This window comes from Scyliorhinus torazame, chromosome 17 (genome assembly GCF_047496885.1).
Source record: "Scyliorhinus torazame isolate Kashiwa2021f chromosome 17, sScyTor2.1, whole genome shotgun sequence".
NCBI classification, from domain to species: domain Eukaryota; kingdom Metazoa; phylum Chordata; class Chondrichthyes; order Carcharhiniformes; family Scyliorhinidae; genus Scyliorhinus; species Scyliorhinus torazame.
The window spans coordinates 23,329,333-23,349,897 of NC_092723.1; the positions used below are offsets into that span (position 1 = coordinate 23,329,333).

Here is a 20,565-nt window from a genome sequence, read left to right on the forward strand (position 1 = left end):
ACACAGAACCACACAGCCACACACACAGAATCACACAGCCACACACACAGAATCACACCGACACACACAGAACCACACAGCCACACACACAGAATCACACAGACACACACAGGGAATCACACCGACACACACAGAATCACACTGATACACACACATTGAATCACACCGACACACACATAGAATCACACAGCCACACACATAGAATCACACCGACACACACATAGAATCACACCGACACACACACAGAATCACACAGCCACACACACAGAATCACACAGACACACACAGAAACACACAGACACACACACAGAATCACACAGACACACACACATATCATCACACAGCAACACACACAGAATCTCACACAGAATCACACAGGGGCACACAGAATTACAGACACAGAATCAGATAGCCACACACAGATTCACACACACACACAGAATCATACAAATGCACACACACAGAAGCACACAGCAACACACACAGAACTACAAAGCCACACACAGAATCACACAGCCACACAAACACAGAATCACACACAGAATCATACTGACACACACACAGAATCACACCGACACACACACATATAAATACACAGCAACACACAGCCACACACACAGCATCACACAGTCACACACACACAGAATCACACAGACACACACACAGAATCACACAGAATCACACAGAAACACACTGACACACACAACCAGAATCACACAGCCACATGCACAGAATCACACAGCCACACACACAGAATCACACCAATACACACACACAAACTCACACCGACACACAGAATCACACAGCCACACACACAGAATCACACCGACACACACACACAGAATCACACAGCCACACACACAGAACCACACAGCCACACACACAGAATCACACAGCCACACACACAGAATCACACCGACACACACAAACAGAATCACACAGCCACACACACAGAACCACACAGCCACACACACAGAATCACACAGCCACACAGAATCACACCGACACACACACACAATTATACCGACGCACACACACAATTACACCGACACACCTACAGAATCACACAGCCACACACACAGTATCACACAGCCACACAATCAGAATCGCACAGCCACACACACAGAATCTCACTGATACACAGACTCACACCGACACACAGAATCACACAGCCACACACACAGAATCACCAACACACACACAGAATCACCGACACACACAGAATCACACAGCCACACACACAGAATGACACAGCCACACACACAGAATCTCTCTGATACACAGACTCACACCGACACGCAGAATCACACAGCCACACACACAGAATCACACCGACACACACACAGAATCACACAGCCACACACACAGAATCACCAACACACACACAGAATCACCGACACACACACACACAGAATCACACAGCCATACACACAGAATCACACCGACACACAGAATCACACAGAATTGCACAGACACACAGAAGCACACAGTATCACCCATAATCACACAGAATTGCACAGACACACAGAAGCACTCAGCAACACACACAGAATCACACAGACGCACACACATATCATCACACAGCAACACACACAGAATCTCACACAGAATCACACAGGGGCACACAGAATTACAGACACAGAATCAGATAGAAACACATATTCACACACACACACACAGAATCATACAAATGCACACACACAGAATCCCACAGCCACACATACAGAATCACACAGCCACACACAGAATCGCACAGACACACAGAGGCACACAGCAACACACACAGAACTACAAAGCCACACACAGAATCACACAGCCACACACACAGAATCACACACACAATTATACTGACACACACACAGAATCACACCGACGCACACACATATAAATACACAGCAACACACAGCCACACACACAGCATCACGCAGTCACACACACACAGAATCACACAGACACACACACAGAATCACACAGCCACACACACAGAATCACACCGACACACACAAACAAAATCACACAGACACACACACAGAATCACACAGATACACACACTGAATCCACAGACACACACCGAATCACACAGCCACACACACAGAATCACGCAGCCACACACACAGAATCACACAGCCACACACACAGAATCACACAGCCACACACACAGAATCACACCGACACACACAAACAGAATCACACAGACACACAAACAGAATTACACAGACACACACACAGAATCACACCGACAGACACACAGAATCACACCGACACACACACATAATCACACCGACACACGCACACAATTACACCAACACACACACACACAATTACACCGACACACAGACAGATTCACACAGCCACACACACAGAAACACACTGACACACAGAACCAGAATCACACAGCCACACACACAGAATCTCACTGATACACAGACTCACACCGACACACAGAATCACACAGCCACACACACAGAATCACCAACACACACACAGAATCACCGACACACACAGAATCACACAGCCACACACACAGAATGACACAGCCACACACACAGAATCTCTCTGATACACAGACTCACACCGACACGCAGAATCACACAGCCACACACACAGAATCACACCGACACACACACAGAATCACACAGCCACACACACAGAATCACCAACACACACACAGAATCACCGACACACACACACACAGAATCACACAGCCATACACACAGAATCACACCGACACACAGAATCACACAGAATTGCACAGACACACAGAAGCACACAGTATCACCCATAATCACACAGAATTGCACAGACACACAGAAGCACTCAGCAACACACACAGAATCACACAGACGCACACACATATCATCACACAGCAACACACACAGAATCTCACACAGAATCACACAGGGGCACACAGAATTACAGACACAGAATCAGATAGAAACACATATTCACACACACACACACAGAATCATACAAATGCACACACACAGAATCCCACAGCAACACACACAGAACTACAAAGCCACACACAGAATCACACAGCCACACACACAGAATCACACACACAATTATACTGACACACACACAGAATCACACCGACGCACACACATATAAATACACAGCAACACACAGCCACACACACAGCATCACGCAGTCACACACACACAGAATCACACAGACACACACACAGAATCACACAGCCACACACACAGAATCACACCGACACACACAAACAAAATCACACAGACACACACACAGAATCACACAGATACACACACTGAATCCACAGACACACACCGAATCACACAGCCACACACACAGAATCACGCAGCCACACACACAGAATCACACAGCCACACACACAGAATCACACAGCCACACACACAGAATCACACCGACACACACAAACAGAATCACACAGACACACAAACAGAATTACACAGACACACACACAGAATCACACCGACAGACACACAGAATCACACCGACACACGCACACAATTACACCAACACACACACACACAATTACACCGACACACAGACAGATTCACACAGCCACACACACAGAAACACACTGACACACACAACCAGAATCACACAGCCACATGCACAGAATCACACAGCCACACCCACAGAATCACACAGCCACACACAGAGAATCACACCAATACACACACACAAACTCACACCGACACACAGAATCACACAGCCACACACACAGAATCACACCGACACACACAAACAGAATCACACCGACACACAGAATCACACCGACACACAGAATCACACCGACACACACACAGAATCACTAGCACACCGACACACACAAACAGAATCACACAGCCACACACACAGAACCACACAGCCATACACACAGAATCACACAGCCACACACACAGAATCACACCAATACACACACACAAACTCACACCGACACACAGAATCACACAGCCACACACACAGAATCACACCGACACACGCAAACAGAGCCACACAGCCACACACACAGAATCCCACAGCCACACACACAGAATCACACCGACACACAGAATCACACCGACACACACACACAATTATACCGACGCACACACACAATTACACCGACACACCTACAGAATCACACAGCCACACACACAGTATCACACAGCCACACAATCAGAATCGCACAGCCACACACTCAGACTCTCACTGATACACAGACTCACACCATCACGCAGAATCACACAGCCACACACACAGAATCACCAACACACACACAGAATCACCGACACACGCACACACAGAATCACACAGCCACACACACAGAATCACACAGCCACACACACAGAATCTCACTGATACACAGACTCACACTGACACGCAGAATCACACAGCCACACACACAGAATCACACCGACACACACACTGAATCACACAGCCACACACACAGTATCACACAGCCACACACACAGAATCACCAACACACACACAGAATCACCGACACACGCACACACAGAATCACACCGACACACACACAGAATCACACAGCCATACACACAGAATCACACCGACACACAGAATCACACAGAATTGCACAGACACACAGAAGCACACAGCAACACACAGAATCACAGAGAATTGCACAGACACACAGAAGCACACAGCAACACACACAGAATTGCACTGACACACATACAGAATCACACAGACACACACACAGAATCACACCGACACACACACGCACACAGAACCACACAGCCACACACAGTATCACACAGCGCACACACAGAATCACACAGCCACACAGACAGAATCACACAGACACACACACAGAATCACACACACACACACAGAATCACACAGCCACACACACAGAATCACATGGACACACATACACAGAAGCACGCAGCACCACACACAGAATCGCACTGAATCACACACAGAATCACACAGGGACACCCAGAATTACAGACAGAGAATCACATAGCCTCACACACAGAATAACACACAGAATCACACAGCCACACACATTAGAATCACAGACACACACAGAATCCGAGACACACACACAGAATCATACAGACGCACACACAGAATCACAGACGCACACACAGAATCCCAAAGCCACACACACAGAATCCCACAGTCACACATACCGAATCACACAGACACATACCCACAGAATCACACAGCTACACACAGAGAATTGGACAGACACACACAGAATTACACAGCAACACACACAGAATCGCACAGCTACACACAGAGAATTGGACAGACACACACAGAATCACACAGCAACACACACAGAATCGCACAGCTACACACAGCAACACACAGAGAATCACACAGACATGCACAAATCACACAGAACACACAGAATCACACAGCAACACACAGAATCACACAGACACACAGAATCGCACAAACACACACAGAATGGCACAGACACACAGAAGCACACAGCAACACACACAGAATTACGCCGAAACACACACTCAGAATTATACAGCCACACACAGAATCACACAGCCACACACACACAGAATCACACAGACACACACATTGAATCCACAGCCATACACACAGAATCACACAGCCAGACATACAGAATCACACAGACACACACACACAGCCAAACACAGAATCACACAGCCACACACACACAGAATCACACCGACACACACAGAATCACACAGACACACAAAGACTCACACAGCCACACACACAGAATCACACAGCTACACAGAGAATCACAGACACACACACAGAATCACACACACAATTACACAGCCACACACTCAGAATCACACAGACACACACACAGAATTACACCGACACACACACACAGTATCACAGAGACACACACAGAGAATCACACCGACACACACACACAATTACACCGACGCACACACACACACAATTACACCGAGGCACACACACAGAATCACACAGCCACACATACAGAATCACACAGCCACACATACAGAATTACACACAGCCACACACACAGAATCACACAGCTACACACAGAATCACACACACAATCACACAGCCACAAACACAGAATCACACCGACACACACACAGAATCACACTGACACACACAGAACCACACAGCCACACACACAGAATCACACAGGGGCACACACAGAATCACACAGGGGCACACAGAATTACAGACACAGAATCACATAGCCACACAGAGAATCACACAGATTCACACACACACACACAGAATCATACAAACGCACACACACAGAATCCCACAGCCACACATACAGAATCACACAGCCACACACAGAATCGCACAGCTACACACAGCAACACACACAGAATCGCACAGACTCGCACAGAATCACACAGCAACACACACAGAATCGCACAGAACACACAGAATCGCACAGACACACACACACAGAATGATACTGACACACACACAGAATCACACAGACCCACACACAGGATCACACAGCCACACACACACAATCACACAGCCACAAACACAGAATCACACCGACACACACACAGAATCACACTGACACACACACAGAATCACACTGACACACACAGAACCACACAGCCACACACACAGAATCACACAGACACACACACAGAATCACACAGGGGCACACAGAATTACAGACACAGAATCACATAGCCACACAGTGAATCACACAGATTCACACACACACACACACAGAATCATACAAACGCACACACACAGAATCCCACAGCCACACATACAGAATCACACAGACACGCACAGAATCACACAGCAACACACACAGAATCGCACAGACACACAGAATCACACAGCAACACACAGAACTACAAAGCCACACACACACAGAATGATACTGACACACACACAGAATCACACAGACACACACACAGAATCACACAGCCACACACACAGAATCACACCGACACACACAAACAAAATCACACAGACACACACACAGAATCACACAGATACACACACTGAATCCACAGACACACACCGAATCACACAGCCACACACACAGAATCACGCAGCCACACACACAGAATCACACAGCCACACACACAGAATCACACAGCCACACACACAGAATCACACCGACACACACAAACAGAATCACACAGACACACAAACAGAATTACACAGACACACACACAGAATCACACCGACAGACACACAGAATCACACCGACACACACACATAATCACACCGACACACGCACACAATTACACCAACACACACACACACAATTACACCGACACACAGACAGATTCACACAGCCACACACACAGAAACACACTGACACACACAACCAGAATCACACAGCCACACACACAGAATCTCACTGATACACAGACTCACACCGACACACAGAATCACACAGCCACACACACAGAATCACCAACACACACACAGAATCACCGACACACACAGAATCACACAGCCACACACACAGAATGACACAGCCACACACACAGAATCTCTCTGATACACAGACTCACACCGACACGCAGAATCACACAGCCACACACACAGAATCACACCGACACACACACAGAATCACACAGCCACACACACAGAATCACCAACACACACACAGAATCACCGACACACACACACACAGAATCACACAGCCATACACACAGAATCACACCGACACACAGAATCACACAGAATTGCACAGACACACAGAAGCACACAGTATCACCCATAATCACACAGAATTGCACAGACACACAGAAGCACTCAGCAACACACACAGAATCACACAGACGCACACACATATCATCACACAGCAACACACACAGAATCTCACACAGAATCACACAGGGGCACACAGAATTACAGACACAGAATCAGATAGAAACACATATTCACACACACACACACAGAATCATACAAATGCACACACACAGAATCCCACAGCAACACACACAGAACTACAAAGCCACACACAGAATCACACAGCCACACACACAGAATCACACACACAATTATACTGACACACACACAGAATCACACCGACGCACACACATATAAATACACAGCAACACACAGCCACACACACAGCATCACGCAGTCACACACACACAGAATCACACAGACACACACACAGAATCACACAGCCACACACACAGAATCACACCGACACACACAAACAAAATCACACAGACACACACACAGAATCACACAGATACACACACTGAATCCACAGACACACACCGAATCACACAGCCACACACACAGAATCACGCAGCCACACACACAGAATCACACAGCCACACACACAGAATCACACAGCCACACACACAGAATCACACCGACACACACAAACAGAATCACACAGACACACAAACAGAATTACACAGACACACACACAGAATCACACCGACAGACACACAGAATCACACCGACACACACACATAATCACACCGACACACGCACACAATTACACCAACACACACACACACAATTACACCGACACACAGACAGATTCACACAGCCACACACACAGAAACACACTGACACACACAACCAGAATCACACAGCCACATGCACAGAATCACACAGCCACACCCACAGAATCACACAGCCACACACAGAGAATCACACCAATACACACACACAAACTCACACCGACACACAGAATCACACAGCCACACACACAGAATCACACCGACACACACAAACAGAATCACACCGACACACAGAATCACACCGACACACAGAATCACACCGACACACACACAGAATCATTAGCACACCGACACACACAAACAGAATCACACAGCCACACACACAGAACCACACAGCCATACACACAGAATCACACAGCCACACACACAGAATCACACCAATACACACACACAAACTCACACCGACACACAGAATCACACAGCCACACACACAGAATCACACCGACACACGCAAACAGAGCCACACAGCCACACACACAGAATCCCACAGCCACACACACAGAATCACACCGACACACAGAATCACACCGACACACACACACAATTATACCGACGCACACACACAATTACACCGACACACCTACAGAATCACACAGCCACACACACAGTATCACACAGCCACACAATCAGAATCGCACAGCCACACACTCAGACTCTCACTGATACACAGACTCACACCATCACGCAGAATCACACAGCCACACACACAGAATCACCAACACACACACAGAATCACCGACACACGCACACACAGAATCACACAGCCACACACACAGAATCACACAGCCACACACACAGAATCTCACTGATACACAGACTCACACTGACACGCAGAATCACACAGCCACACACACAGAATCACACCGACACACACACTGAATCACACAGCCACACACACAGTATCACACAGCCACACAATCAGAATCGCCAACACACACACAGAATCACCGACACACACACACACACAGAATCACACAGCCATACACACAGAATCACACCGACACACAGAATCACACAGAATTGCACAGACACACAGAAGCACACAGCAACACACAGAATCACAGAGAATTGCACAGACACACAGAAGCACACAGCAACACACACAGAATTGCACTGACACACATACAGAATCACACAGACACACACACAGAATCACACCGACACACACACGCACACAGAACCACACAGCCACACACAGTATCACACAGCGCACACACAGAATCACACAGCCACACAGACAGAATCACACAGACACACACACAGAATCACACACACACACACAGAATCACACAGCCACACACACAGAATCACATGGACACACATACACAGAAGCACGCAGCACCACACACAGAATCGCACTGAATCACACACAGAATCACACAGGGACACCCAGAATTACAGACAGAGAATCACATAGCCTCACACACAGAATAACACACAGAATCACACAGCCACACACATTAGAATCACAGACACACACAGAATCCGAGACACACACACAGAATCATACAGACGCACACACAGAATCACAGACGCACACACAGAATCCCAAAGCCACACACACAGAATCCCACAGTCACACATACCGAATCACACAGACACATACCCACAGAATCACACAGCTACACACAGAGAATTGGACAGACACACACAGAATTACACAGCAACACACACAGAATCGCACAGCTACACACAGAGAATTGGACAGACACACACAGAATCACACAGCAACACACACAGAATCGCACAGCTACACACAGCAACACACAGAGAATCACACAGACATGCACAAATCACACAGAACACACAGAATCACACAGCAACACACAGAATCACACAGACACACAGAATCGCACAAACACACACAGAATGGCACAGACACACAGAAGCACACAGCAACACACACAGAATTACGCCGAAACACACACTCAGAATTATACAGCCACACACAGAATCACACAGCCACACACACACAGAATCACACAGACACACACATTGAATCCACAGCCATACACACAGAATCACACAGCCAGACATACAGAATCACACAGACACACACACACAGCCAAACACAGAATCACACAGCCACACACACACAGAATCACACCGACACACACAGAATCACACAGACACACAAAGACTCACACAGCCACACACACAGAATCACACAGCTACACAGAGAATCACAGACACACACACAGAATCACACACACAATTACACAGCCACACACTCAGAATCACACAGACACACACACAGAATTACACCGACACACACACACAGTATCACAGAGACACACACAGAGAATCACACCGACACACACACACAATTACACCGACGCACACACACACACAATTACACCGAGGCACACACACAGAATCACACAGCCACACATACAGAATCACACAGCCACACATACAGAATTACACACAGCCACACACACAGAATCACACAGCTACACACAGAATCACACACACAATCACACAGCCACAAACACAGAATCACACCGACACACACACAGAATCACACTGACACACACAGAACCACACAGCCACACACACAGAATCACACAGGGGCACACACAGAATCACACAGGGGCACACAGAATTACAGACACAGAATCACATAGCCACACAGAGAATCACACAGATTCACACACACACACACAGAATCATACAAACGCACACACACAGAATCCCACAGCCACACATACAGAATCACACAGCCACACACAGAATCGCACAGCTACACACAGCAACACACACAGAATCGCACAGACTCGCACAGAATCACACAGCAACACACACAGAATCGCACAGAACACACAGAATCGCACAGACACACACACACAGAATGATACTGACACACACACAGAATCACACAGACCCACACACAGGATCACACAGCCACACACACACAATCACACAGCCACAAACACAGAATCACACCGACACACACACAGAATCACACTGACACACACACAGAATCACACTGACACACACAGAACCACACAGCCACACACACAGAATCACACAGACACACACACAGAATCACACAGGGGCACACAGAATTACAGACACAGAATCACATAGCCACACAGAGAATCACACAGATTCACACACACACACACACAGAATCATACAAACGCACACACACAGAATCCCACAGCCACACATACAGAATCACACAGACACGCACAGAATCACACAGCAACACACACAGAATCGCACAGACACACAGAATCACACAGCAACACACAGAACTACAAAGCCACACACACACAGAATGATACTGACACACACACAGAATCACACTGACCCACACACAGAATCACACAGCCACACACACAGAATCACACAGCCACAGACACAGAATCACACCGACACACACACACAATTACTCCGACACACAGACAGATTCACACAGCCACACACACAGAATCACACCGACACACACAAACAGAATCACAGCCACACACACAGAATCACACCGACACACACACAGAATCACACCGACACACACACGGAATCACACCGACACACACACACAATTACTCCGACACACAGACAGATTCACACAGCCACACACACAGAATCACACTGATACACACAACCAGAATCACACAGCCACACGCACAGAATCACACAGCCACACACACATAATCACACCGACACACGCACACAATTACACCAACACACACACACAGAATCACACAGCCACACACAAACAGAATCACACAGCCACACAAACAAAATCACACAGCCACACACACAGAATCACACCGACACACACACAGAGTCACACAGCCACACACAAACAGAATCACACAGCCACACAAACAGAATCACACAGCCACACACACAGAATCACACAGCCACACAATCAGAATCACACAGCCACACACACATAATCTCACTGATACACAGACTCACACCGACACACAGAATCACACAGCCACACACACAGAATCACACAGCCACACAATCAGAATCACACAGCCACACAATCAGAATCACACAGCCACACACACAGAATCACACCGACACACACACAGAATCACACCGACACACACACAGAATCACACCGACACAGACACACACTGAACCACACAGCCACATGATGCGACCATCAATTCACTCGAAGACACGTGGAGAAGTAAACCGTGGTTTTAATCAGTTTAGAACTGAGCCTGCCTGCGACCGGTACAACACTGAAGGCGGCCCTACAGGTCAGCAGCTCTTATACTTCCTGTAAAGGGGGTGGTGCCATGGGCGGAGCCCGTACATGCCCCAACATATCCCCTGTGGGTGAAGCCACACAATGGCCCATAGGTAGAGCCCACAGGATTAATAACATAACACAATGCACTGGTGAACCATCAGTAATTATACATTCACCACATTCACCCCCTGTTTAAAAATGAAGTCCGGCGGGGGTGATGGGCTCATAGGTTCAGTCGTTCCGGTGCCCGGATCGTACGTTGCGACCGCCGAAGCACTGGTGTTGCAGCCGCTTTGGGTGGCTGTGGAAGTGGGTCCGGAGCAGGCACAGGCGTGGACTCCGGGAGCGGCTCTTCCAGAGCTTCATTCCTGTGGACCGGTGTGGCGGGTGGGAGGGAGCGTGGGAACCATATAGGGGTGGGGGCGCTGAACATGGGAGGTTGGACGGGACATAGTGTGGGGGTTGCAGTAGTGGGAATGGTGTTGGAGCCTGCGGGCGCCAGGTCCCGGAGGGATACAGTATCTTGCCGGCCATCGGGGTGTTCGACGTACGCATAGTGTGGGTTGGAGTGCAGGAGCTGGACCCTCTCTACCAGGGGGTCGGTCTTATGGCTCCAAACATGTTTTCGGAGGAGGACTGGACCCGGTGTCATTACCCAGGGCAGAAGCGAGGCCCCTGAGGTTGCTCACCTAGGGAAAACAAACAAACGGTCATGAGGAGTCTGGTTTGTGGCCGTTCAAAGAAGGGACCTAATAGAGTGGAGCGCATCGGGGAGGACCTCCTGCCAGTGAGAAACTGGGAGATTCCTGGACCGCAGGGTCAGTAGGACGGTCTTCCAGACCGTCGCGTTCTCCCTCTCCACCTGCCCGTTTCTCCTGGGGTTAGAACTGGTAGTCCTGCTCGAGGCGATGCCATTACTGAGCAGGTACTGACGCAGTTTGTCGCTCATGAACGACGAGCCCCTGTCGCTGTGGACATAACTGGGGAAACCAAACAGGGTGAAGACACTATGTAGGGCTTTAAGGACAGTGGGGGTGGTCATATCAGGGCAGGGGATGGCAAACGGGAAGCGGGAGAACTCATCTATGATGTTAAGGAAGTACGTGTTGCGGCTATTGGAGGGGAGGGGCCCTTTGAAATCGATACTGAGGTGCTCAAAGGGCCGGGATGCCTTTACCAGGTGAGCCTTATCCGGTCGATAGAAGTGCGGTTTACACCCCGCACAGATTTGGCAGTCTCTGGTTATAGCTCTGACTTCCTCGGTGGAGTAGGGCAGGTTGCGGGCCTTGATGTAATGGGCGAGCCGGGTGACCCGCGGGTGGCAGAGGTCATCGTGGATAGCCCGTAGTCAGTCATCTTACGTGCTGGCGCATGTGCCGCGGGACAGAGCATCTGGGAGCTCGTTGAGCTTCCCAGGACGATATACTATATCGTAGTTATAGGTGGAGAGTTTGATTCTCCACCTCAAGATCTTATCATTCTTGATCTTGCCCCGCTGCCTATTGTCAAACATGAAAAGGCAACCGATCGTTGGTCGGTGACGAGGGTAAACCTCCTACCAGCGAGGTAGTGCCTCCAGTGCTGCACGGCTTCCACGATGGCTTGGGCTTCTTTTTTGACCGGGGAGTGTCGAATTTCGGAGGTGGTGAGGGTGCGTGAAAAAAACGCTACCGGTCTGCCTGCTTGGTTGAGGGTGACGGCGAGAGCGACCTCTGAGGCGTCGCTCTCCACCTGGAAGGGGACGGACTCGTCCACTTTCTTTCGCCTCCGCGGCCTGTGGATCGAGTTCCAGTCTGTCAGGTTTGAGGGCTGATTCCATAGTAGTATTTTAAGCTGATTAAATTGATGCGACCATCAATTCACTCGAAGACACGTGGAGAAGTAAACCGTGGTTTTAATCACCTTAGAACTGAGCCTGCCTGTGATTGTACAACACTGAAGGCGGCCCCGCAGGTCAGCAGCTCTCATACTTCCTGTAAAGGGGGTGGAGTCATGGGCGGAGCCCGTACATGCCCCAACATATCCCCTGTGGGTGAAGCCACACAATGGCCCATAGGTAGAGCCCACAGGGTTAATAACATAACACAGTGCAATGGTGAATTATCAGTAATTATACATTCCCCACACCACACACACAGAATCACACAGCCACACACGCAGAATCACACAGCCACGCACACAGAATCACACTGACACACACACACAGAATCACACAGCACACACACAGAATCACATAGCCACACATACAGAATCACACAGCCACACACACAGAATAACACACAGAGTCACACACACATACACAGAATCACACACACAGAATCACACAGCCACACACAGAATCACATAGTCACACACAGACACACAGAGAATCACACAGCCATACACAGAATCAGACACACATACACGGAATCACATACACACACACACATAATCACACAGCCACACACACAGAAACACACAGCAACATACGCACCGAATCACAGAGCCACACACAAAGCATCACACAGATGCACACAGAATGACACAGACACAGAATCACACAGACGCACACAGAAACACAGACACAGAATCACACACACATACACAGAATCACACACACAGAATCACACAGCCACACACAGAATCACATAGTCACACACAGACACACAGAGAATCACACAGCCACACACAGAATCAGACACACATACACGGAATCACATACACACACACACATAATCACACAGCCACACACACAGAAACACACAGCAACATACGCACCGAATCACAGAGCCACACACAAAGCATCACACAGATGCACACAGAATGACACAGACACAGAATCACACAGACGCACACAGAAACACAGACACAGAATCACACAGCCACACACACACATAGAGAATTACACAGTAACGCAGAGAATTACACAGCCACACACACACACAGAATCACACAGCCACACACACACACAGAATCACACATTTAATCAGTCACAGAAATATACAGAGAAACACTGACACCCACAGAACCATAGAGAGAAACACACATCATATATACACAAACCCAGACAGATACAAATATAAATACACACGCAGAAACACAAATGTAGATATGCATAAACAAACCCTAAACACACACACATACACGCACACCCAGTTATAGACACACATATAGAGACACTCACAGTCTATCACACAATTTAGTTTGAAGCATACTTGCTTTGGGAACTAAGAATTAAAGACAACACTTTATTCCGCTTGAGTGTCCGAGGAAATTCTACTGGTTGAAGCAGTTCGAGTCTTCAGCTGACATCTGACGACAAATGCAGCTGCGAATGAGAGAATGTCACACAGGCCTGTCGTGTTGGGTGTTCCGATACACAAACCAACCAACACGGTTGTAGATGGTACAACTCTGTTTTATTATTCTGTACAATAACAACTGTTAACTTCTGGCTGTGGTTCGTACTTCACCAGCTAACCTGTGGACCCAGCCCTTTCACTATCTTGGTGAGGCACTCAGCACATGGTGTATGTCTGAGTGGCACGCTGTGAGCTCTGTGCTCTGAGCTGTCTCCTGCCGGAATGAGCGGGAACTGTGGTGTTCCCTGTTTTATAGTGTGTGTGCTCTCACTGGTGATCGGCTGTGATGTTGTGTGTGTGTTGATTGGTCCGTCTACCTGCCCATCAGTGTGTGTGTGTGATTGCACCATGATATGTAAATATGGATATCATGACAAGGTGGAGAATAAGAACAATGCCAAGGCCAGATGGTCTGTATTGGTGTTAATGCACGACTTGAACCATGTGGAGAAGGAATACAAGGTGACGCTGATGGGGTGAGATGAAGTAGGGTGGGAGGAAGCTTGTGTGGAGTATTCACATCAGCATGGAGCAGCTGGGCTGAATGGCCTGCTTCTGTGCTGTAAGTTGTCTTGTTATACTTCAGCTCCTATAGTCATAACCCCCATTCCTTTCTGCCTCACATGTTTATCCAGCTTCCGCCTAAATGCATCAGTACCGTTCATTTCAACCACTCCCTGCGGTAATGAGCTCCACATTCTCACCACTGTCGATAAAGACATTTCTCCTGGATTCACTATAGGATTGATGCATTGGCATTTTAAGAACGCCACACCCAGGAAAGATTTAATCGGGCGGTACAGTAGCACAGTGGTTAGCACTGTTGAGTCACAGCACCAGGGTCCCGGGTTCGATTCCCGGCTTGGGTCACTATCTGTGTGGAGACTGCACGTTCTCCCCTGTGCCTGCTTGGGTTTCCTCCCACAAGTCCCGAAAGACGTGCTTGTTAGGTGAATTGGACATCCTGAATTCTCCCTCTGTGTACCCGAACGGGAGCCAGAATGTGGCGACTCGGGGCTTTTCACAGTAACTTCATTGCAGTGTTAATGTAAACCTACTTGTGAGAATAAAGATTATTATTATAATCCCAGATATTTCCGAGTTCGTTATCATTCACACGTTTTCTGTTTCTGCTTCCATTCCACCCGTCGAACAACCAACAACAGCTCACTAAATATGAGCGCAGCAGCACATTGCTGGAAAGTCCGTTCTCTCCAGCTCCATGTCTTTGATTTTGTGTGTTACAAACTGAACCACAGTCCGCATCGAACAACACAATCACAAGGGGGATTGCCGAGTTTCCCTGGCCCTGTGCCATGGGGCTCAAATCAGTTTTGAGGCTGAAGTGTTATCATATTTGTTTTTGTGACTTTACATGTTATCTGACAGCTTGGTCTGAAATTAAATCTGGTAGCCCCGACTGTTTGATAAACGGAATTTCATTTTGTAATTTTCTTTTTATGAAGATCTTTCCTGAGGGCCCTGGCCATTTGAGTTTCACCAACAGCAAGGCTGAGGACTGACTGCCGGAGATGTTGGTGCCTGAGCATTCAGATGAAACGGAACAGCAGAGAGGATCTGAATTTCTATAGCGGCTTTCACCACTTCAGGATATTCCAAAGCACTTCACAGTCATTTAAGTACTTTTTGAAGTATAGTCACTGTTGTAATCTAAGAAGTGCGGCAGCCAATTTGCACACAGTGAACCTCCACAGACACTACTGTGATAATGACTAGGTATAATCTGTTTTTGAGACAAATGAGAGAAAAGTATTGACCCGGGCAATGCAAACAACTTCCTTGCTCTTCTTTGAAATAGCGACCTTTTACATCCACCTGAGAGGTCATCCAAAAGACAGCGCCTCTGATAGTGCTGCATTCCCTCAGCTCTGCATAGTGTCAACCACTTTGTTGTCCCCACTTCCAACCAAGTTATAACAGCAGGAGCGAATCAGAGAAAATTCCAGGGCCCAAGAAAATTCAGACAGGCTTCACGTTACGAGCCCCCCTCCCCCCACCCATTTCAGCAGGTCCTGTACCACCAAATCCTCCAGCCCATGTAGTGGATAATTAGAGATCAATCACTCCTCATGGATGGGGTATGGTTATGAGATCTTAACTAACAGGCAAGATAATGCGTTGGGGGAGCTGGAATAGAATAGAACCCATCGATACGCAACAGTACCTTCCAGTGCCTTCTGATTTTGACCCAAATATAAGAACTTAGACATTTCCGACAGGGTTGTGAACTCTGGAAGGACATGTTCCTGGAGGATCCTTCACCCTGCCCATCACCAGCCCAAATTCCCCACCCACTTTTGTGATTGGTCATCAACACCCTCACAATGCACCAATTGGAAAGGAAAACATTCTTTGTCCCTGGACTGGATGGTCCTTGACTGCCAGGCAAACAGCCTTTTACTCCTCAACTGTAATAATGAACAGAGTGTTCGAAGAAAATGAATCGACTGACATTTTGTTCAATGCCACGATGGATTTCTTTCCAGGAATTGCTTGCGGCTGTTTTCTGGAGAGTAATCTTTAATTCATCGAGGGATTATGAGCCCTAATCCCACACAGAAATCACTCTGTTAAACCTGGCGCTCTTGGCCATCTGGACTCTAAGTCAGAAATATCCCGATCACTCACACAAAGCCCAAAGTGTCTGAGTGACACTTATAATGGATATTCCAGCAAAACTCAAAAATTACTGGATAAAAGGCATGGTACTTGTTAAATATAAACTGTGCACATAATTATTATTCAGATGACTATTATTTTATAACATCTGTAATGTTTACTCCTATATATAGGGATATATATAAAAATGTGAATAAATATTATAATAAAGAGAAACTCCAAAAGGTCACATCAAATTGAGTGCAGAAATACTTCAACCTGCATGCTTGTAATAGGGAAAGGTTTCTGCTACGCATAAAATTACCTCACACTTTCCAAATGGTAAAGGATTAAATTTACAGAACCATTCCTGAAAAACCACAGCTTTTAATTCTTCATGGTAATCATAAAATTTATAACTGCATGCACTCGATGGGCCGAATGGCCTCCTTCTCTGCTGTAGTGTTTGGGTGGGATTTTCTGGTCCGAAAATTCCCACCTGAAGTCAACGGACCTTTTGCTGGTCCGTCAAGTTTTCCAACCACCAGTGATGATTTCCATGGCTGACCAGGACCAGGGAATCCCGGCCCTATATATGTGACTGAGCATGTGGAAAATGAATGAAAATGAAAATCCCTTATTATCACAAGTAGGCTTCAAATGAAGTTACTGTGAAAAGCCCCTAGTCGCCACATTCCGGCACCTGTTCGGGGAGGCTGGTACAGGAATTGAACCGTGCTGCTGGCCTGCCTTGGTCTGCTTTCAAAGCCAGCTCTTTAGCCCAGCGTGCTAAACCAGCCCCTCGGTGTGCCACTGTGGGGGAATTTAACTCTTCACTTTCTTATCAAAAGGGGAGAAAATATTATTCTTTCACACCAGCTGACTTGCCCGGCTCTTTCCTTGTTGGAAAATGTGGACCAGAGCAGGAAGATCCCAGCTTTGGTCACGGTTTTTTGCTGAGTGAGCTGGGGCAACAGCGGTAACTTAGCTCGCCCACTCAAGCAGGAATCATCCCAGACTCCGCTCCTAATTCTCATCCTGTGAGGTTTAATGGAAAATAAAGGAATAAATGGGACTGGCATTAGCCATGATGCCTTCCAAGGCCAAGTTTATCGTCTTGTAACTCTCAACATCGGAACTGAGGCATGGTTAATTCCCCCTGAGTATTATGAAGAATTTAAATCTTATGGACACAAATTCAAAATGAGGAGGTTTTGAGTAAGAAAGATAGTTGGGGAACTTTCTCACCCAAAGAGTGAAAGCTAGTGGGAAGGACATTGGGATAAGGAGTCCAAATACATTCAAGAACCAGTTTGACATGTTTGTGGGGAGGGAAGGAACTAGGAGATGTGGGGTGAAAATAAGGAGGAACGAAGAACAGAGCGATGAAGGGAGATTGAGTAAAGGTGGGCTTGTTCTTTTGAAATCGGGTCAATTTGTTTGATCACAGAAGGAGGCCATTCTGCTCAGTGTGTCTGTGCTAGCTCTTCAATCCAATTCATTCCACTCCACTGACCTGGAATTTGACCCTCTTCAGGTAGACACCCAATTCCATTTTAAGATTGTTTTTGAATCTACTTTCATTGAGAGCAGCACGGTAGCACAAGTGGATAACACTGTGTCTTCACAGCGCCAGGGTCCCAGGTTCGATTCCCCACTGGGTCACTGTCTGTTCGGAGTCTTCACGTTCTCCCCGTGCCTGAGTGGGTTTCCTCAGGTGCTCTGGTTTCCTCCCACAGTCCAAAGACGTGCAGGTTAGGTGGATTGGCCATGCTAAATTGCCCTTAGTGTCCAAACAAAAAAAAAATGGTTAGGAGGGGTTATTGGGTTACGGGGATAGGGTGGAAGTGAGGGTCTAAGTGGGTTGGTGCAGACTCGATGGGTCAAATGGCCTCCTTCTGCACTGTATGTTCTATGTTCTATTTATCAG

General features: G+C 47.5%; 1 protein-coding gene across 2 annotated transcripts in view; it reads left to right on the top strand.

Moving 5' to 3' along the window:
* Positions 1 to 20,565, top strand: part of LOC140393781 (amphoterin-induced protein 1-like) — a 112,948-nt gene that overhangs the window by 24,190 nt on the left and 68,193 nt on the right. The window contains exon 2 of one of the 2 annotated variants that reach the window (XM_072480192.1): positions 17,483 to 18,876. The exons of the other annotated variant lie outside the window; for it this stretch is intronic. The gene's annotated coding sequence lies outside the window, so the exon portion shown is untranslated. Of the gene's footprint in view, positions 1 to 17,482; positions 18,877 to 20,565 lie in introns of those variants that run through there. 2 annotated transcript variants of the gene reach the window in all.